The sequence below is a fragment of the Camellia sinensis genome, unplaced genomic scaffold, assembly GCF_055761805.1.
Source record: "Camellia sinensis isolate YWXY unplaced genomic scaffold, ASM5576180v1 Unanchor3, whole genome shotgun sequence".
NCBI lineage: Eukaryota > Viridiplantae > Streptophyta > Magnoliopsida > Ericales > Theaceae > Camellia > Camellia sinensis.
This window is the reverse complement of record NW_028129178.1, coordinates 17,639,202-17,662,731: the sequence shown is the minus strand read 5'-3', so window position 1 is coordinate 17,662,731 and position 23,530 is coordinate 17,639,202.

Here is a 23,530-nt window from a genome sequence, read left to right as displayed (position 1 = left end):
TGGGGGCACTATCCCTTTACCCTGGAAAATAACCTCGGCTAGGTTTGGGGGTCTCAGTGTGACACTTTTCGAAACACAATCAATAGATGCATGATTTGCGACTAACCAATCCATTCCCAGTATAACATCAAAATGAGTTATGTCAGAGGCATTAAATCTACTAACAATTCAACATTCTCAATCACAACAACACATGCTCTATAAACGGATACAGCAATCATAGATCTCCCAGATGGAGTAGACACAGATAATATAGAATCAAAGGGCTCTAGTTCTCCGTTAATTTTCTCGGCAAACTTAGTAGATACAAACGAATGCGTAGAACCCGAATCAATCAACACATAGGCATCTTGGGAGCAAATTAGGAGTATACCTGACACCACTGTCTCAGCATTCTGAGTGTCCCCTGGTACTAGCGCAAATACTCTGCCCTGTCTCATCTGTCCTTTTCCAACATTACCCTTCTAGACGGAACCTGAGATATTCTCACCTTTCTTGTTGTTATCAGCCTTTGTCTTAGGGCAATCTTTCACATAATGGCCCATTTCGCCACATTCATAGCAAGCTCCAGACGTCCGACGACAGACCTCAAAATGTTGCTTCCCACAATCCGAACACGTCGGTTTAGCATTACCTTCCTGCCTTAGGTTACCAGCACTGCCCATGTTCGTCTTCTTCTTGGTGCCCAGCTGTGCTCGACGGTTGTCATAGTTCTGTCTCTTTCGCTGGTTCTCCCCCGAGCTCTGGTATCGATTCAGGTTAGCTTCGGCCAGAATGGCTTTGTCCAACACTTCGGCGTAAGTCGGCATATTGTGCAAGTTAACCCGGTCTTGAATCGATCCGCGAAGCCCACTCTCAAACTTCCTGGCCTTCATGTATTCATCGTTGGCTATGTGAGGTGCAAACCTCGCCAATTCAGTAAAAGCGCGGTCGTATTTCGCCACTGTTCGGTTGCCTTGCGTCAAAGTCTGAAATTCGGTAGCCTTGCGGTTTCGAACACTTAGGGAAAAGTGTTTGTTGTAGAACAACTCTAAGAATCGGGTCCAGGTCAGATCTGGATTGCTTTCTTGAACCATCATCCACCATCTGCGAGCGTCATCATCTAACGTGAATGCTGCCAATGTCACCTTCTGAGCGTCGGTGCTAGGAAAGATTTCGAACAACTTTTCTATTTCCAAAACCCACGCTTCAGCCTTCATCGGCTCTATACCCCCAAAGAATCCCGGTGGTTTCATTTTCTTGAACTCCCTGATCAGAGCTATCGTGCCATCCCCATATAAGGCTGGCTGCGGGGGAACTTGCGGCACTGGAGGAGGTGGAGACGGAACTACATTTCGGCCGTTGGTCTGCTCGGCCTGAGTCGACGTAGCACTAGCATACTGCTGTCTTGTTTGCCTCAACTCGCGGGCCAAACCTTCAACTAATCTTTCCAGTCTGTCGAATCTGTCTTCAGGCTGATCTCGGCCAATTGGAGGTCTACCTCTCCTCATGATGCTATGAGCATGCAAAGTGTGACTTTAAAACAAGTAAGCAAATAATCACGTAGGCAAGTAACAAATAGGTATGTCAAGACAATGCACACCTCGTTCAAATAGCAAGCACCATGATGCAATCCTAACATCTTTCTAAGGGAAATCCTATGCTCTTTAGGACTCAAAGTGTGTGAATAACGTATACTGAGGAACTTGTGCTCTGATACCATTCTGTCACGACCCCAAACCGCCCCTAGTAGTTTGGTGCCGTGATGGCCAGTAATCCGAGATTATCGAAGGCCAACTTTCAAAAGTTTAACACAATCAAAGTATAATAAACAGGGCTCACAAATGCGGAAGCGATAATCTAAAATACAAGTGGTCCCTAAGAGCAGTGCATAGATCAAATGGAACGGCATACATCTTTACATGACTTTACAAACTTGAATACAACAAAGTAAAATACGTATTACATCTTGATCAAAAGGCTTCTCAAGCCGACATATACAAAACATGGTGAATACAAGCCAAGAAGCATAATTTTCAAGAATTACCGACATAAAAATGACATCGCCGACGTGAATACAAAACAAAGCCGGCAAAATCATGGATCCAAAACAAGTTTTCAAAACACATCTAGGCGTCGCCGACGTCCTGCTCATCACCTACATATATATAGAGAGGGTGAGCTTGGATACTCAGTGAATGGTACTAGTAATAAAGGTTTTGCATGAATATAGCCGAAGTCTATTCCAAACAAAACATGCCAAAATCATATGAATATTAGCCGAGATCCTTTCAGAGCAAAACACATCAAAACTCTACCAAAGCAAGAGATGAACCGTATTCATCTATCAAGTCTTACAAGTCTCAAGGGATGCTTACTGGCATCGGCAAAACACAAATCAAGCTTTCCGAACAACAAGTCCACGCGGTAAACCGTCAGTGGCAAAACAAGGACTGCACGATCCGTAATCGATTAGTCGAAGGTACTGCGAAAGTTTATAGTCCTCCAGCACAAGGGACTTGTGTTACTTAAGCCCGTAGCTCTTTTTAACACGATGGTCTTGTGTTACTTAGGCCCGTAGCCCGTTTTAACACAATAGTCCTTCCAAGAAAGGACCATATCCTTTTATACTTAGTGCTGCGAAAGTTTAGAGTCCTCCAGCACAAGGGACTTTTTATACTTGGTACTGCGAAAGTTTAGAGTCCTCCAGTACAAGAGACTTTTCAAGAATGACATCAAAACAAAGCTTATACTTGATACATCAAAACAGAGCTATTCATTCATGCTTAACAAATACTTTCGTCAAAACAAAGCAAAGCAAGATTTATCAAAACAGTATAACATAGCTTTATTAAAAATACCACTCACATAGATCTCCTCGGGTGTAGGCTCAAAGCAAAGATCAAGGACCTACAATCACATGGCAATCACATTCTCAAAACAAGCTTTATATACATGTAGATGATCCCGGCATTCTCACCAGATCCAAGTCAATAACAAAGCAAAACATGTTGGGAGTTTAAACACTGCTTCTATCCCACGAAGACACACTGGGTACTAACTAGGTCCTTGCCGAGGTGTGGTCCCGATGGCCTCATTCAAAAGCAAGGTCGGGAAAACCTGGGTTTCCCTTTGAAGAACATGAAGAACATGATGAACATGATCATGAGGAAGATGAATGCAAGATCATAACTTGTTACAAAAATCTGAGATTTCATTCCATGAGTTCAAAACATGGACCTGGGTACCCATACAAGAAGGTCATGCAAGAACAAACACAAAAACATGGTTTTTGCTCCAAATTTTCGGATCAAAACGAGACTTTCTTCAAGAACATGTGAATACTATCTTTCTCTTTCGAAACCAACTTCAGATCGATGCATGACATGCAAAACAGATTCGATCATGCAATGCAGCTAGACGATCAATAAGAACAACAAGAGTAGGTTAAGATTCTAACCTCAAAACTCGAATCCAACGGTTCAAACCTCGAAGATCAAGCTTGGAAGATCTATTCTCACTCAAGAACTTCTCCTCCTTTCTCTAGAGCTTCTCTCTCTAAAGGCAAAGATTTGAGACAAAATGATTTGTTTCTAGGTCTGCCGGCTGTCTTAACAATCAGCTCGGACACGTGGCGCTTCTGGGTTGGTTCAACTCAAAAAGGTGATTGATTGATAAGACAAGTCTATGACAAAGCGTATGCAGCAAGCTAAGGCAAGACACATCGACAAGTAATGACATCGGCTAAAGTTAAAGCTTCGGCAATAGGGTAACAAAGACATCGGTTAGGGAGGACGACACTTGACTAAGCTGTGCCACACCTTGGCCGGGGTGTGCCACACCTCGGTCTAGGCCATACTTGCCCAAGGACAAGGATCACTAAGTGCAAAACATCTCGGCAAACATGCCTGGGGTGAAGATGGGGTCGACCAAGTGGTTCCAAAACAGTTCTAAGTACAAAGGTTCAGAGGTGAACTAAGCTCAAGGTGACCTCGGCTACACTCCAAGCAAGGAACAAAAATCATGCAAGCAATACTTAAACAAAGCAAGACAAGGCAAAACTTGCAAAACAACATAACAAGACAAGATCATGCATGGATGTATGCAAGTATGACAAAAGTAAGGTGAGGGTTGCTACAGTAATTTACTGAGATTTTATTGAGTAATTTACCGTGAAATTATGAAAAATTTACTTCGAATTTTCTAAATAATTTACTGAGGATTTACAAGGAATTTACTTAGTAATTAATTGAGAATTTACTGAATAATTTTCTGAGAATTTCATGGGAATTTAATTAGTAATTTACTGAGAATTTACTAAGTAATTTACTGGGAATTTATTGAGAATTTTCTAAGTAATTTACTTTATAAATTACTGGGAATTTTCTGAGTAATTTAATTTGAATTTACTGAGTAATTTACTTAGCAATTTATTGGGTAATGTTCTGAGTAATTTACTGAGAATTCAATGAGTAATTTACTGAGATTTTGTTGAGTAATTTACCGTGAAATTATGAAAAATTTACTTCGAATTTTCTATATAATTTACTGAGGATTTACTAGAAATTTATCGAGTAATTAATTGAGAATTTACTGAATAATTTACTGAGAATTTCTTGGGAATTTTTTAATTAATTTACTGAGAATTTTCTAAGTAATTTACTTTAGAATTTACTGAGAATTTTCTGAGTAATTTAATGAGAATTTAATGGGTATTTACTAAGTGATTTACTCAAAATTTAAAGAGTAATTTACTTAGAAATTTACTGGGTAATGTTCTGAGTAATTTGCTGAGAATTTATTGAGTAATTTACCGTGAAATTATGAAAAATTTACTTCGAATTTTCTAAATAATTTACTGAGGATTTACAAGGAATTTACTGAGTAATTAACTGAGAATTTACTGAATAATTTTCTGAGAATTTCTTAGGAATTTAATTAGTAATTTACTGAGAATTTACTAAGTAATTTACTGGGAATTTGTTGAGAATTTTCTAAGAAATTTATTTTATAATTTACTGAGAATTTTCTAAGTAATTTAATTTGAATTTACCGAGTAATTTACTTAGCAATTTACTGGGTAATGTTCTGAGTAATTTCCTGAGAATTCAATGAGTAATTTCCTGAGATTTTATTGAGAAATTTACCATGAAATTAAGAAAAATTTACTTCGAATTTTCTAAATAATTTACTAAGGATTTACAAGGAATTTACTATGTAATTAATTGAGAATTTACTAAATAATTTTCTGAGAATTTCTTGGAAATTTAATTAGTAATTTACTGAGAATTTATTAAGTAATTTACTGGGAATTTATTGAGAATTTTCTAAGTAATTTACTTTAGAATTTACCGAGTAATTTACCGAGTAATTTACTGGGTATTTACTGAGTGATTTACTCATAATTTACTGAGTAATTTACTTAGCAATTTACTGGGTAATGTTCTGAGTAATTTACTGAGAATTCAATGAGTAATTTATTGAGATTTTATTGAGTAATTTACCGTGAAATTATGAAAAATTTACTTCGAATTTTCTAAATAATTTACTGAGGATTTACAAGGAATTTACTTAGCAATTAATTGAGAATTACTGAGTAATTTTCTGAGAATTTCATGGGAATTTAATTAGTAATTTACTGAGAATTTACTAAGTAATTTACTGGGAATTTATTGAGAATTTTCTAAGTAATTTACTTTATAATTTACTGAGAATTTTCTGAGTAATTTAATTTGAATTTACTGGGTAATTTACTTAGCAATTTACTGGGTAATGTTCTGAGTAATTTACTGAGAATTCAATAAGTAATTTACTGAGATTATATTGAGTAATTTACCGTGAAATTATGAAAATTTACTTTGAATTTTCTATATAATTTACTGAGGATTTACTAGAAATTTACCAAGTAATTAATTGAGAATTCACTGAATAATTTACTGAGAATTTCTTGGGAATTTAATTAGTAATTTATTGAGAATTTACTAAGAATTTTGTAAGTAATTTACTTTAGAATTTACTGAGAATTTTCTAAGTAATTTACTTTAGAGTTTACTAAGAATTTTTTGAGTAATTTAATGAGAATTTACTGGGTATTTACTGAGTGATTTACTCAGAATTTACTGAGTAATTTACTTAGTTATTTATTGGGTAATGTTCTGAGTAATTTGCTGAGAATTCATTGAGTAATTTACTGAGAATTTATTGAATAATTTACCGTGAAATTATAAAAAAATTGCTTCGAATTTTCTAAATAATTTACTGAGGATTTACAAGGAATTTACTGAGTAATTAATTCAGAATTTACAGAATAATTTTCTGAGAATTTCTTGGGAATTTAATTAGTAATTTACTGAGAATTTACTAAGTAATTTACTGGGAATTTATTGAGAATTTTCTAAGAAATTTACTTTATAATTTACTGAGAATTTTCTGAGTAATTTAATTTGAATTTACTAAATAATTTTCCGAGTAATTTACTTTGCAATTTACTGGGTAATGTTCTGAGTAATTTACTGAGAATTCAATGAGTAATTTCCTGAGATTTTATTGAGAAATTTACCATGAAATTAAGAAAAATTCACTTCGAATTTTCTAAACAATTTACTAAGGATTTACAAGGAATTTATTGTCTAATTAATTGAGAATTTACTGAATAATGTTCTGAGAATTTCTTGGGAATTTAATTACTAATTTACTGAGAATTTACTAAGTAATTTGCTGAGAATTTACTGGAAATTTATTGAGAATTTTCTAAGTAATTTACTTTAGAATTTTCTGAGTAATTTACCGAGTAATTTACTGGGTATTTACTGAGTGATTTACTCAGAATTTACTGAGTAATTCACTTAGCAATTTACGGGTAATGTTCTGAGTAATTTACTGAGATTTACAAGGAATTTACTTAGTAATTAATTGAGAATTTACTGAATAATTTTCTGAGAATTTCATGGGAATTTACTTAGTAATTTACTGAGAATTTACTACGTAATTTACTGGGAATTTATTGAGAATTTTCTAAGTAATTTACTTTATAATTTACTGAGAATTTTCTGAGTAATTTAATTTGAATTTACTGAGTAATTTACTTAGCAATTTATTGGGTAATGTTCTGAGTAATTTACTGAGAATTCAATGAGTAATTTACATATTTTATTTAGTAATTTACCGTGAAATTATGAAAAATTTACTTCGAATTTTCTATATAATTTACTGAGGATTTACTAGAAATTTACCGAGTAATTAATTGAGAATTTACTGAATAATTTACTGAGAATCTCTTGGGAGTTTAATTAGTAATTTTCTGAGAATTTACTAAGAATTTTCTAAGTAATTTACTTTAGAATTTACTGAGAATTTTCTGAGTAATTTAATGAGAATTTGCAGTGTAATTTACTGGGTATTTACTGAGTGATTTACTCAGAATTCATTGAGTAATTAATAAGCAATTTACTGGGTAATGTTCTGAGTAATTTGCTGAGAATTTGTTGAGTAATTTACCATGAAATTATGAAAAATTTACTTCGAATTTTCTAAATAATTTACTGAGGATTTACAAGGAATTTACTGAGTAATTATTTGAGAATTTACGGAATAATTTTTTGAGAATTTCTTGGGAATTTAATTAGTAATTTACTGAGAATTTAGTAAGTAATTTACTAAGAATTTGCTGAGAATTTTCTAAGAAATTTACTTTATAATTTACTGGGAATTTTCTGAGTAATTTAATTTGAATTTACTGATCAATTTACCGAGTAATTTACTTAGCAATTTACTGGGTAATGTTCTGAGTAATTTACTGAGAATTCAATGAGTAATTTCCTGAGATTTTATTGAGAAATTTACCACGAAATTAAGAAAAATTTACTTCAAATTTTCTAAATAATTTACTAAGGATTTACAAGGAATTTACTGAGTAATTTATTGAGAATTTACTGAATAATTTTCTGAGAATTTCTTGAGAATTTAATTAGTAATTTACTGAGAATTTACTAAGTAATTTACTGAGAATTTACTGGGAATTTATTGAGAATTTTCTAAGTAATTTACTTTAGAATTTACTGAGAATTTTCTGAGTAATTTAATGAGTGATTTACTCAGAATTTACTGAGTAATTTACTGAGAATTCATTGAGTAATTTACTCAGATTTTATTGAGTAATTTACCGTGAAATTATGAAAAATTTACTTCGAATTTTCTAAATAATTTACTGAGGATTTACAAGGAGTTTACTTAGTAATTAATTGAGAATTTACTGAATAATTTTTTGAGAATTTCATGGGAATTAACTTAGTAATTTACTTGGAATTTACTAAGTAATTTACTAGGAATTTATTGAGAATTTTCTAAGTAATTTACTTTATAATTTACTGAGAATTTTCTGAGTAATTTAATTTGACTTTACTGAGTAATTTACAGGGAATTTAATGAGTAATTTACTTAGCAATTTACTGGGTAATGTTCTGAGTAATTTACTGAGAATTCAATGAGTAATTTACATATTTTATTTAGTAATTTACCCTGAAATTATGAAAAATTTACTTCGAATTTTCAATATAATTTATTGAGGACTTACTAGAAATTTACCGAGTAATTAATTGAGAATTTACTGAATAATTTACTGAGAATCTCTTGGGAGTTTAATTAGTAATTTTCTGAGAATTTACTAAGAATTTTCTAAGTAATTTACTTTAGAATTTACTGAGAGTTTTCTGAGTAATTTAATGAGAATTTGTAGTGTAATTTACTGGGTATTTACTGAGTGATTTACTCAGAATTTAGTGAGTAATTAATTAGCAATTTAGTAGGTAATGTTCGGAGCAATTTGCTGAGAATTCGTTGAGTAATTTACTGAGAATTTATTGAGTAATTTACCATGAAATTATGAAAAAATTACGTCGAATTTTCTAAATAATTTACTGAGGATTTACAAGGAATTTATTGAGTAATTATTTGAGAATTTACGGAATAATTTTCTGAGAATTTCTTGGGAATTTAATTAGTAATTTACTGAGAATTTACTAAGTAATTTACTGGGAATTTGTTGAGAATTTTCTAAGAAATTTACTATATAATTTTCTGAGAATTTTCTGAGTAATTTAATTTGAATTTACTGAGTAATTTACCGAGTAATTTACTTAGCAATTTACTGGGTAATGTTCTGAGTAATTTACTGAGAATTCAATGAGTAATTTCCTGAGATTTTATTGAGAAATTTACCATGAAATTAAGAAAAATTTACTTCGAATTTTCTAAATAATTTACTAAGGATTTACAAGGAATTTACTGAATAATTTTCTGAGAATTTCTTGAGAATTTAATTAGTAATTTACTGAGAATTTACTAGGAATTTATTGAGAATTTTCTAGGAATTTATTGAGAATTTTCTAAGTAATTTACTTTAGAATTTACTGAGAATTTTCTGAGTAATTTAATGAGAATTTACTGAGTGATTCACTCAGAATTTACTGTGTAATTTACTGAGAATTCAATGAGTAATTTACTGAGATTTTATTGAGTAATTTACCGTGAAATTATGAAAAATTTACTTCGAATTTTCTAAATAATTTACTGGGGATTTACAAGGAATTTACTTAGTAATTAATTGAGAATTTACTGAATAATTTACAGAGAATTTACTAAGTAATTTACTGAGAATTTATTGGGAATTTTCTAAGTAATTTACTTTATAATTAACTGAGAATTTACTGAGTAATTTAATTTGAATTTACTGAGTAATTTACCTGGAATTTAATGAGTAATTTACTTAGCAATTTACTAGGTAATGTTCTGAGTAATTTACTGAGAATTCAATGAGTAATTTACAGAGACTTTATTGAGTAATTTACCGTGAAATTATTAAAAATTTACTTCGAATTTTCTATATAATTTACTGAGGATTTACTAGAAATTTACCGAGTAATTAATTGAGAATTTACTGAATAATTTACTGAGAATTTACTAAGAATATTCTTTACTAAGAATTTTCTAAGTAATTTACTTTAGAATTTACTGAGTAATTTACTGGGTATATACTGAGTGATTTACTCAGTATTTACTGGGTGATTTACTTAGCAATTTACTGGGTAATGTTCTAAGTAATTTACTGAGAATTCAATGAGTAATTTACTGAAATTTTATTGAGAAATTTACCATGAAATTAAGAAAAATTTACTTCGAATTTTCTAAATAATTTACTGAGGATTTACGAGGAATTTACTAAGTAATTAATTTAGAATTTACTGAATAATTTTCTGAGAATTTCATTTGAATTTAATTAGTAATTTACTGAGAATTTACTAAGTAATTTACTGGGAATTTATTGAGAATTTTCTAAGTAATTTACTTTATAATTTACTGAGAATTTTCTGAGTAATTTAATTTGAATTTACTTAGTAATTTACCGGGAATTTAATGAGTAATTTACTGGGTAATGTTCTGAGTAATTTACTGAGAATTCAATAAGTAATTTACTGAGATTTTATTGAGTAATTTACCGTGAAATTATGAAAAATTTACTTCGAATTTTCTATATAATTTACTGAGGATTTTCTAGAAATTTACCTAGTAATTAATTGAGAATTTACTGAATAATTTACTGAGAATTTCTTGGGAGTTTAATTAGTAATTTACAAAGAATTTTCTAAGTAATTTACTTTAGAATTTACTGAGAATTTTTTGAGTAATTTAATGAGAATTTGCAGTGTAATTTACTGGGTATTTACTGAGTGATTTACTCAGAATTTACTGAGTAATTTACTTCGCAATTTACTGGATAATGTTCTGAGTAACTTACTGAGAATTTATCGAGTAATTTACCGTGAAATTATGAAAAATTTACTTCGAATTTTCTAAATAATTTACTGAGGAGTTACAAGGAATTTACTGAGTAATTAATTGATAATTTACCGAATAATTTTCTGAGAATTTCTTGGGAATTTAATTAGTAATTTACTGGGTATTTGTTGAGAATTTTCTAAGAAATTTACTTTATAATTTACTGAGAATTTTCTGAGTAATTTAATTTGAATTTACTAAGTAATTTACCGAGCAATTTACTTAGCAATTTACTGGGTAATGTTCTGAGTAATTTACTGAGAATTCAATGAGTAATTTCCTGGGATTTTATTAAGAAATTTACCATGAAATTAAGAAAAATTTACTTCGAATTTTCTAAATAATTTACTAAGGATTTACAAGGAATTTACTGAGTAATTAATTGAGAACTTACTGAATAATTTTTTGAGAATTTCTTAGGAATTTAATTAGTAATTTACTGAGAATTTACTAAGTAATTTACTGAGAATTTACTGCGAATTTATTCAGAATTTTCTAAGTAGTTTACTTTAGAATTTACTGAGAATTTTCTGAGTAATTTAATGAGAATTTACTGAGTAATTTACTGGGTATTTACTGAGTGATTTACTCAGAATTTACTGAGTAATTTATTTAGCAATTTACTGGGTAATGTTCTGAGTAATTTACTGAGAATTCAATGAGTAATTTACTGAGATTTTATTGAGTAATTTACCGTGAAATTATGAAAAAATTACTTCGAATTTTCTGAATAATTTACTGAGGATTTACAAGGAATTTACCGAGTAATTAATTTAGAATTTACTGAATAATTTTCTGAGAATTTCTTGGGAATTTAATTAGTAGTTTACTGTGGATTTACTAAGTAATTTACTAGGAATTTATTGACAATTTTCTAAGTAATTACTTTATAATTTACTGAGAATTTTCTGAGTAATTTACTGAGAATTCAATGACTTATTTACTGAGATTTTATTGAATAATTTTCCGTGAAATTATGAAAAATTTACTTCGAATTTTCTATATAATTTACTGAGGATTTACTAGAAATTTACCGAGTAATTAATTGAGAATTTACGGAATAATTTACTGAGAATTTCTTGGGAGTTTAATTAGTAATTTACTGAGAATTTACTAAGAATTTTCTAAGTAATTTACTTTAGAATTTACTGAGAATTTTCTAAGTAATTTAATGAGAATTTACTGAGTAATTTACTGGGTATTTCCTGAGTGATTTACTCAGAATTTACTGAGTAATTTACTTAGCAATTTACTGGGTAATGTTCTGAGTAATTTGCTGAGAATTCATTGAGTAATTTATCGAGTAATTTACCGTGAAATTATGAAAAATTTACTTCGAATTTTCTAAATAATTTACTAAGAATTTACAAGGAATTTACTGTGTAATTAATTGAGAATGTACTGAATAATGTCCTGAGAATTTCTTGGGAATTTAATTAGTAATTTGCTGAGAATTAACTAAGTAATTTGCTGAGAATTTACTGGGAATATATTGAGAATTTTCTAAGTAATTTACTTTAGAATTTACTGAGTAATTTACCGAGTAATTTACTGGGTATTTACTGAGTGATTTTGTCACGACCCCAAACCGCCCCTAGTAGTTCGGTGCCGTGATGGCCAGTAATTCGTAATTACCGAAGGCCAACTTTTCGAAACTTAACACAATCAGAGTATGGATATATAGGGGGCTCACAAATGCGGAAGCGATAAATCAAATACAAGTGGTCCATAAGAGCTGTGCGTAGATCAAAGCAATGCCAAACATTCCAATTAACTTCACAGCTTGAGTACAACAAGTAAAATTGCATATTACATCTTGATCAAAAGGCTTCTCGAGCCGACATATACAAAACACAGCTAATACAATTCAAGAAGCATGATTTTCAAGATTTGCCGACATGCAAAACAGGGCATCGCCGACGTAAATGCAAAGCAAGCCGACATAAGTACAATCCAAAACAAGCATCCAAACGATCTAGGCGTCGCCGCCGTCCTGCTCATCACCTACATATATATAGAGGGGTGAGTACAAAACTCAGTGAATGATACTAACAATAAAGGTTTTAGCACGAATATAGCCGAAGTCCTTCAAAACGAAACACATCAAACTTAGCAAGGTAAGGGATGAACCGTATTCATCATCAAGTGTCACAAGTATCATAACATCGGCGTAGCAAGGGATGAACCGTATTCATCATCAAATATCACAAGTATCATAACATCGGCGTAGCAAGGGATGAACCGTATTCATCATCAAATATCACAAGTATCATAACATCGGCGTAGCAAGGGATGAACCGTATTCATCATCAAATATCACAAGTATCATAACATCGGCGTAGCAAGGGATGAACCGTATTCATCATCAAATATCACAAGTATCATAACATCGGCGTAGCAAGGGATGAACCGTATTCATCATCAAATATCACAAGTATCATAACATCGGCGTAGCAAGGGATGAACCGTATTCATCATCAAATATCACAAGTATCATAACATCGGCGTAGCAAGGGATGAACCGTATTCATCATCAAATATCACAAGTATCATAACATCGGCGTAGCAAGGGATGAACCGTATTCATCATCAAATATCACAAGTATCATAACATCGGCGTAGCAAGGGATGAACCGTATTCATCATCAAATATCACAAGTATCATAACATCGGCGTAGCAAGGGATGAACCGTATTCATCATCAAATATCACAAGTATCATAACATCGGCGTAGCAAGGGATGAACCGTATTCATCATCAAATATCACAAGTATCATAACATCGGCGTAGCAAGGGATGAACCGTATTCATCATCAAATATCACAAGTATCATAACATCGGCGTAGCAAGGGATGAACCGTATTCATCATCAAATATCAAGGCTGTACGATCCGTAATCGTTTAGTCAAAAGTATTGCGAAAGTTTAGAGTCCTCCAATACAAGGGACTTGTGTTACTTAGGCCCGTAGCCCGATTTAACAAGGACCGTATCCTTTTATACTTAGTACTGCGAAAGTTTAGAGTCCTCCAGCACAAGGGACTTGTGTTACTTAGGCCCGTAGCCCGATTTAACAAGGACCGTATCCTTTCAAAGATGGCATCAAAACAAGGAGTATACTTGACACATCAAAACAAGAGCTATTCATTCATGCTAACAAAATACTTTTGTCAAAACAAGCAAGCAAGTTTTATCAAAACAAGTATAACATAGCTTTATTAGAAGCACCACTCACCTAGTTCTTCAGGTGTAGACTCAAGCAAATATCAAGGACCTCAAAATTCGGATCTAACGGCTCAAGCCACGAAGATCAAGCTTGGAAGACTACTCTCACTCAAGAACTCTTCTTCCTCCTCTCTAGAGCTTCTCTCTCTAAAACGAAGATTTGAGACAAGGAAAATGATTTGTTTCAAGGTCTGCCGGCTGCCTTAACAAACAGCTCGGACACGTGGCATTAACGGGTTGGTTCAGCTCCAAAAAGGTGATTGATAGACAAGACAGGTCTCTGACAAATCGTATGCAGCAAGCTCGGGTAAGACACATCGGCAAAGAAATGACATCGGCTCAAAACAAGGATCCAGCAACAGGATAGCAGAACATCGGCTAGGGAGGACGACACTTGACTAAGCTGTGCCACACCTTGGCCGGGGTGTACCACATCTCGGCCTAGGCCATACCTGCCTGCGGACAAGGTTCAAGTGCAAAACATCTCGGCAAATAATGCCCGAGGTGAAGATGGGGTTGATCAAGATCTCAAGATAGTTCTAAGTACGAAGGGTTCAAAGGCGGACTAAGCTCAAGGTGACCTCGGCCACACACACACTAAGCAAAGAACAAACTTATGCAAGCAACTATAGCGAACCAAGGCAAGGTAGAACCTTCAAATTAACATAACAAGCAAGACCATGCAAGAATGTACACAAATATGGCAAGAGTAAGGTGAGGGTTGTTACAGATTTACTCAGAATTTGCTGAGTAATTTACTTAGCAATTTACTGGTAATGTTCTGAGTAATTTACTGAGAATTCAATGAGTAATTTACTGAGATTTTATTGAGTAATTTACCGTGAAATTATGAAAAATTTACTTCGAATTTTCTAAATAATTTACTGAGGATTTACAAGGAATTTACTGAATAATTTTCTGAGAATTTCATGGGAATTTACTTAGTAATTTACTGAGAATTTACTAAGTAATTTACTGGGAATTTATTGAGAATTTTCTAAGTAATTTACTTTATAATTTACTGAGAATTTTCTGAGTAATTTAATTTGAATTTACTGAGTAATTTACCGGGAATTTAATGAGTAATTTACTTAGCAATTTACTGGGTAATGTTCTGAGTAATTTACTGAGAATTCAATGAGTAATTTACATATTTTATTTAGTAATTTACCGTGAAATTATGAAAAATTTACTTCGAATTTTCTATATAATTTACTGAGTGTCTACTAGAAATTTACCGAGTAATTAATTGAGAATTTACTGAATAATTTACTGAGAATCTTTTGGGAGTTTAATTAGTAATTTTCTGAGAATTTACCAAGAATTTTCTAAGTAATTTACTTTAGAATTTACTGAGATTTTTCTGAGTAATTTAATGAGAATTTGCAGTGTAATTTACTGGGTATTTACTGAGTGATTTACTCAGAATTTACTGAGTAATTAATTAGCAATTACTGGGTAATGTTCTGAGTAATTTGCTGAGAATTCGTTGAGTAATTTACTGAGAATTTATTTAGTAACTTACCGTGAAATTATGAAAAATTTACTTCGAATTTTCTAAATAATTTACTGAGGACTTAAATGGAATTTACTGAGTAATTATTTGAGAATTTAGGGAATAATTTTCTGAGAATTTCTTGGAAATTTAATTAGTAATTTACTGAGAATTTACTAAGTAGTTTACGGGGAATTTGTTGAGAATTTTCTAAGTAATTTACTTTATAATTTACTGAGAATTTTCTGAGTAATTTAATTTGAATTTACTGGGTAAAGTTCTGAGTAATTTACTAAGAATTCAATGAGTAATTTCCTGAGATTTTATTGAGAAATTTACCATGAAATTAAGAAAAATTTACTTCAAATTTTCTAAATAATTTACTAAGGATTTACAAGGAATTTACTGAGTAATTAATTGAGAATTTACTGAATAATTTTCTGAGAATTTCTTGAGAATTTAATTAGTAATTTACTGAGAATTTACCGGGAATTTATTGAGAATTTTCTAAGTAATTTACTTTAGAATTTACTGAGAATTTTCTGAGTAATTGAATGAGAATTTACTGAGTGATTTACTCAGAATTTACTGAGTAATTTACTGAGAATTCAATGAGTAATTTACTGGGATTTTATTGAGTAATTTACCGTGAAATTATGAAAAATTTACTTCGAATTTTCTAAATAATTTACTGAGGATTTACAAGGAATTTAATTAGTAATTAATTGAGAATTTACTGAATAATTTTCTGAGAATTTCATGGAAATTTAATTAGTAATTTACTGAGAATTTACTAAGTAATTTACTGGGAATTTATTGAGAATTTTCTATGTAATTTACTTTATAATTTACTGAGAATTTTCTGAGTAATTTAATTTGAATTTACTGAGCAATTTACCAGGAATTTAAAGAGTAATTTACTTAGCAATTTACTGGGTAATGTTCTGAGTAATTTACTGAGAATTCAATGAGTAATTTACTAAGATTTTATTGAGTAATTTACCGTGAAATTATGAAAAATTTACTTCGAATTTTCTATATAATTTACTGAGGATTTACTAGAAATTGACCGGGTAATTAATTGAGAATTTACTGAATAATTTACTGAGAATTTACTAAGAATTTTCTAAGTAATTTACTTTAGAATTTACTTAGAATTTTCTGAGTAATTTAATGAGAATTTACTGAGTAATTTACTTAGCAATTTACTGGGTAATGTTCTGAGTAATTTGCTGAGAATTCATTGAGTAATTTACTGAGAATTTATCGAGTAATTTACTGTGAAATTATGAAAATTTTACTTCAAATTTTCTAAATAATTTACTAAGGATTTACAAGGAATTTACTGAGTAATTAATTGAGAATTAACTGAATAATTTTCTGAGAATTTACTAAGTAATTTACTAGAAATTTGTTGAGAATTTTCTATGAAATTTTACTTTATAATCTACTGGGAATTTTCTAAGTAATTTAATTTGAATTTACCGAGTAATTTACTTAGCAATTTACTGGGTAATGTTCTGAGTAATTTACTGAGAATTCAATGAGTAATTTCCTGAGATTTTATCGAGAAATTTACCTTGAAATTAAGAAAAATTTAATTCGAATTTTCTAAATAATTTACTAAGGATTTACAAGGAATTTACTGAGTAATTAATTTAGAATTTACTGAATAATTTTTTGAGAATTTCTTAGGAATTTAATTAGTAATTTACTGAGAATTTACTAAGTAATTTACTGAGAATTTACTGCGAATTTATTGAGAATTTTCTAAGTAGTTTGCTTTAGAATTTACTGAGAATTTTCTGAGTAATTTAATGAGAATTTACTGAGTAATTTACCGAGTAATTTACTGGGTATTTACTGAGTGATTTACTCAGAATTTACTGAGTAATTTACTTAGCAATTTACTGGGTAATGTTCTGAGTAATTTACTAAGAATTCAATGAGTAATTTACTGAGATTTTATTGAGTAATTTACCGTGAAATTATGAAAAAATTACTTCGAATTTTCTGAATAATTTACTGAGGATTTACAAGGAATTTACCGAGTAATTAATTGAGAATTTACTGAATAATTTTCTGAGAATTTCTTGGGAATTTAATTAGTAATTTACTGGGAATTTATTAAGTAATTTACTGGGAATTTATTGAGAATTTTCTAAGTAATTTACTTTATAATTTACTGAGAATTTTCTGAGTAATTTAATTTGAATTTACTTAGTAATTTACCGGGAATTTAAAGAGTAATTTACTTAGGTATTTACTGGGTAATTCGAATTTTCTAAATAATTTACTGAGGATTTACTAGGAATTTACTGAGTAATTAATTGAGAATTTACTGAATAATTTACTGAGAATTTACTAAGTAATTTATTGAGAATTTATTGGAAATTTATTGAGAATTTTCTATGTAATTTAATGAGAATTTACTGAGTAATTTACCGAGCAATTTACTTAGAATTTACAGGGTGATTTACTCAGAATTTAGTGAGTAATTTACTTAACAATTTACTGGGTAATGTTCTGAGTAATTTACTGAGAATTCAATAAGTAATTTACTGAGATTTTATTAAGTAATTTACGGTGAAATTATGAAAATTTTATTTCGAATTTTCTAAATAATTTACTGAGGATTTACTACGAATTTACTGAGTAATTAATTGAGAATTTATAGAATAATTTACTGAGAATTTCATGGGAATTTAATTAGTAATTTACTGAGAATTTACTGGGAATTTATTGAAAATTTTCTAATTAATTTACTTTATAATTTACTGAGAATTTTCTGAGTAATTTAATGAGAATTTACTGAGTAATTTACCGAGCAATTTACTTAGAATTTACAGGGTGATTTACTCAGAATTTAGTGAGTAATTTACTTAACAATTTACTGGGTAATGTTCTGAGTAATTTACTGAGAATTCAATAAGTAATTTACTGAGATTTTATTAAGTAATTTACGGTGAAATTATGAAAAATTTATTTCGAATTTTCTAAATAATTTACTGAGGATTTACTACGAATTTACTGAGTAATTAATTGAGAATTTATAGAATAATTTACTGAGAATTTCATGGGAATTTAATTAGTAATTTACTGAGAATTTACTGGAAATTTATTGAAAATTTTCTAATTAATTTACTTTATAATTTACTGAGAATTTTCTGCGTAATTTAATGAGAATTTACTGAGTAATTTACCGAGCAATTTACTGGGTATTTACTGAGTGATTTACTCTATAGCGGTCCCGAATTTACCCTTGTTGTATAGTGATCCGGGCATGTGTCCGTGGATGTTGGTAGTTGATTATTATCTTGTTTTCATCCTTTTTACTTCGTATTTGAGTTATAGGATGTGTTGGGCAGGTTTGTTACAGGTTGGTTGAGTTTAGAAACCAAAACTAGTTGCCCAGATTTTGACCTGTCCGCTCGAGCGAGGGTTTTGGCGCTCGAGCGGGAATTGCACCCATCCAGTATTCCTGTGCAGTGTTGGACGCTCGAGCGTGGGATTGGCCGCTCGAGCGGGGTTGTGTGAGTGCCGCTCGAGCGGGGAGTTGAAAGCTCGAGCGGAGACCTGGTTCTGTAAAAGTTCTGGGAGTGTGTATCCGCCGCTCGAGCGGGATTGTTGACGCTCGAGCGGGAGTCTGTGAGTGACGCTCGAGCGGGGAGTTTGACGCTCGAGCGGGGCGACTGAGTTTAAGTTCCGTGTTTGACTTTTCAAATCACTTTTTCACTTTCTCTTCTCTCTCCTACTTTTCCAAAAATACCATTGTTGAGCCTCTCACTCTAGAACTCTACCTTCTCTCTAGGGTTTGATCTAGTAGAAGTGATTTGCTCATCTTTGGCCTTTACAAAAAAGTTGTTGATCGTCAAGGGCTACTTTTTAATCTGAAAATTTCGGGATTTGGAGCACGTTGGGTTTTGTCATCTTCTTCCTTGGGGCTCCGAATTTGAGGTAGGGATATCCTACTCCTCTCTATGGATTTTGTCTTTAAATTTTGGTATTTTGAGATGTTGGGGTTGGTTTGGTAATTTTGTGAAAGATTGGGGCTTTTGTGTTATTTTACAAAAGTTGGGGTTTTATTTATAATAAACCTAGATGCATGTTTGGCATAGAGAAATGGAATTAATATTGAATCATTGATGAAAATGGGACCTAAGGGTTGTAATGTTAATTATGGAAAATGACCTAATTACATTGATTGATTAATTGGGATAATTAATTGTGAGAAATGAGGAAATGAAATGGAATTGTCGAGATTGGGAATGCATGGGGTTAAAGGGTATAGTTGAATTATTTATCACTCACCGAAATGAAATGTTGATTGAATATCCAATTGTGCATTTATTTTCTGTTTAGAAATAATTGCTTTGGGCTATCGGCGGAGGATAGTCGTGATTGCTGTAGACAATGCATGATGATTAGGCAAACAGAAACTAATCAATGGAATGTGTCATAGAAATTGACGGTTGATAGAATACATTAGCTGTATGTATTGAGGAATTGTATATAGAACCAATGTGTTTGTATACGTTATGTGTAGAGGAGGAGATGGGGGATGTACTCCGCGGTTTAGGGGAAGATGGGAGATGTACCTCTAAACCGGATAGTGTTGGGAGAAGATAGGGGATGAACTCCGTAGATACAGCTCATATGCTTGTCTAGAGAAGTGAAGGTAGAGCTAATATGCTTATCTTTGTGAAGTGTGGATATAGCTTATATGCTTATCTGTGAATGTGGGATATTGTTGTTATACATATCTGTTGAGAATGGGGATATAGCTTATATGCTTATCTGTGAATATGGGATATAGTTTTTATACGTATCTGTTGAGATGAAGGTAGAGCTAATATGCTTATCTGTTGAAAAAGGGAAAATGAAAAGTAACTTGGACTTATAAGTCGGGTGACATAAAATGTGATTTATGTGGATGTATCAGTGTTGGCCATCTATCAATTGCTAATCTTTTAGTCATTGTTCATGGTTGGTTTAGTGTATTTCTACTGGGCTGTGGCTCACCCTATATGGGAATATCATTTTCAGGTACAGGTAGCATGCCACCTCCAAGGTCATAGCTTGGGAGGCTAGAGGCGAGCAGATTGTTGTTGTTTTAGTTCCTTTTTGATGTATTACATGTATATTCAAGCCGAGAGCTTAATGTGTAGATGAGTTAGCACTCTTTTGTTGCAACCAAGTGTTAACCTGGAAAGCTGTAAGCCCGTAGGGCATTTTGCTTTTGTTGTTAACATGTAATTCATTTGTAATGAAACTCTGTTGAATAGAAGGTTATGGTTACTTCATATGTCAATGAATGTCTTATTTGATGGGTTTAATGTTATTATTTTGAGGGCGTTACAACTTGGTATCAGAGCGTACCGGGTTCGAATACTTTGGGTACGTGGGAAGTGATTAGTATCACATTGGGTTTGTCTCGCTTGATAGAGACTTAGATGTAGTGTCATATGCTATGTGTTTAAATCGATAACATGCTTATGTGTTTATTTGGGTATGGGATTTGATTTCTAGGATGTTGATTGGATCCTTGGATTTCTGGAAGTCTTGTTGGAAAAGCACTTGATCAATGCTGTTTCCAACCGGAACTCTAGTAATGCCTCGGGACTATCATTATCTGGAGATGAAATTCGTAAGTACTTATGTGTTTATGTGCTTACGTGGAGTGAATTACTGTTGTCCATGCATTAGGACGTGAGTGTTTAGTTTTGGCACATTGTGAATGTGCTAATGTTTTGTGTTACCTTTATTAGGATGTCAGGACGAGGAAGAGGTGCTAGGCGTGGTAGGCCTGCGAGGCAGGAAGTACCCTTACCAGATGATATTCCGGCAGTGCAGGAGGGAGTTGGCCAGGCCAATGTGGCTGAGCCAGCGGGTCAACAGGCTATGAGTGCCTTGGCACGAGAGATAGCAGGAGCTTTGGGTATTCTCAGGGCTGGGAATCAGGCAGTTGAGGCAGGGCCTTCCTTCTTGAAGAGGGAGTTTTTCCGGTCTAATCCGGATGAGTTTATCGAGGATCCGAAGGAGCCACTGAAGGCTGATGAATGGCTAGAGCAAATGAGTAAGACGTTCGAGATGCTTGGCATCGAGGACGGAGCACTGAAAGTGACCTTGGCATCCTTCCAGCTGAAGGGAGACGCGGGTCAATGGTGGAAGTACGAGAAGGCTCGTGTTAGGGGTACATGGGAGGCGTTTGTAAATGCTTTTCAGGAGAGGTTTTTGTCTGCAGCAGCTAGGGAGAAGCTAAGAGAACAGTTTAACCGGCTTAAACAGCAGGGCTTGTCAGTGGCCGAGTTTGAGGCTACTTTTACCAGTCTGTCCAGATTTGCACTTGAACTGGTGGCGTCTGAGGAACGCCGTTGCTATAAGTTTGAGCGGAAGTTGAGGCAGGGCCTCAAGTTGAGAGTTGGTGGATCTTACATCCGAGAGTATAGACACCTGGTAGATGCCGCTGCTCATATGGAAATTATGATGCAGGAAGAGGAGGAAGAGCAGAAAGGCTCCAAGAGGGGCCAAGATGGCCAGGGTGATGGCAGGAGACAGAGGGGTTATAACCCCTCAGCAGCCTCAGGGTGCAGTTTCTAGATCGACCTTTCCAGTGCCGAGTGCAGGCTTGGGGAGAGGCAATCAGGGGGAGTTTGCGTGTTACAAGTGTGGCCAGCTGGGTCACAAGGTTTCAGTTTGCCCGCAGAAGGGTGGGGGTCAGAGAGCTGCTTCTTCTTCAGCTAGACCGCAGAGTCAGAGTTTGGGCAGGGGACAACCCTTGTCTTGTTATCAGTGTGGACAGCCTGGGCACCTGAAGAGGTTTTGCCCGCAGTTGAGTGCCACTTCGGGAGCGTCTGGTTCTAGACAGACGCAGGGATTTCAGCCAGCTCAGTCTGTGCAAGCCTCGAGGGCCAATCCGGGAGCTTCGTCATCCCAGTCTGTGCAGCAGTCTTTTGCTTCGAGGGGTGAGCAGGTAGATCAGGGGCCTACAGGGCGCGTGTATGCTGTTACCGCGCAGGATTTAGTACCGGCTCCATCAGTAGTGAGAGGTACTTTTCTGTTTTGCAACTCGGTTGCTAGTGTGTTGATTGACACGGGTGCATCTCATTCTTTGGTATCTGCTGCATTTGCATCTGTTTTAGAATTGGAGTTGGCACAGTTAGCATCTCCTATTTGTGTGGTATCGCCTTTGGGTGGTGAGTTGATCTTGAAACATGGTGTTAGAGGTTGTGATATAGAGGTCGCCGACCATAGGCTTCCTTTTCCGTTTGTTGTCATGCCCATGAAGGGCTTTGATGTTATTTTGGGTATGGACTGGCTATCGTCATACCGGGCTGTTATCGATTGCTACCGCCAGAGGGTCACGTTATGTACCTTGAGCGGGGAGTGGTTCCATTTCTTGGGAGACCGGGTTGGTTGTGTTTTACCACCGGGGTATGATTCGCGAGGGCGAAGTGAGCTTAGTGGCCTACTTGCTAGCTTTGAGAGTGGTGAGAGTGGTGAGACCCAGCTTGTATTGCCGAGGGTGGTTTGTGAGTATTCGGATGTCTTTCCCGAAGACCTTGTTAGTTTGCCACCTCACCGAGAGATAGAATTCTCTATTGATTTAGTGCCCGGCACGGCGCCAATTTCTATGGCACCTTATCGTTTTGCTCCAGCAGAGTTGGTTGAGTTGAAAGTTCAGCTCCAGGAATTGCTAGATAAGGGTTTTATTCGCCCTAGTGTTTCACCGTGGGGAGCACCGGCCCTCTTTGCTAAAAAGAAAGATGGTGCCTTGAGATTGTGTATAGACTACCGGAAGTTGAATCGGGCTACGGTTAAGAATAAGTACCCTATGCCCCGTATAGATGATTTGTTTGACCAGTTGAAGGGTTCCCGTTGTTTCTCTAAGATAGACTTGAGATCGGGTTACCACCAGTTAAGGGTCAGGGAGGAGGATATTCCTAAGACGGCATTCCGTACGCGGTATAGCCATTATGAGTTTCTGGTGATGCCATTCG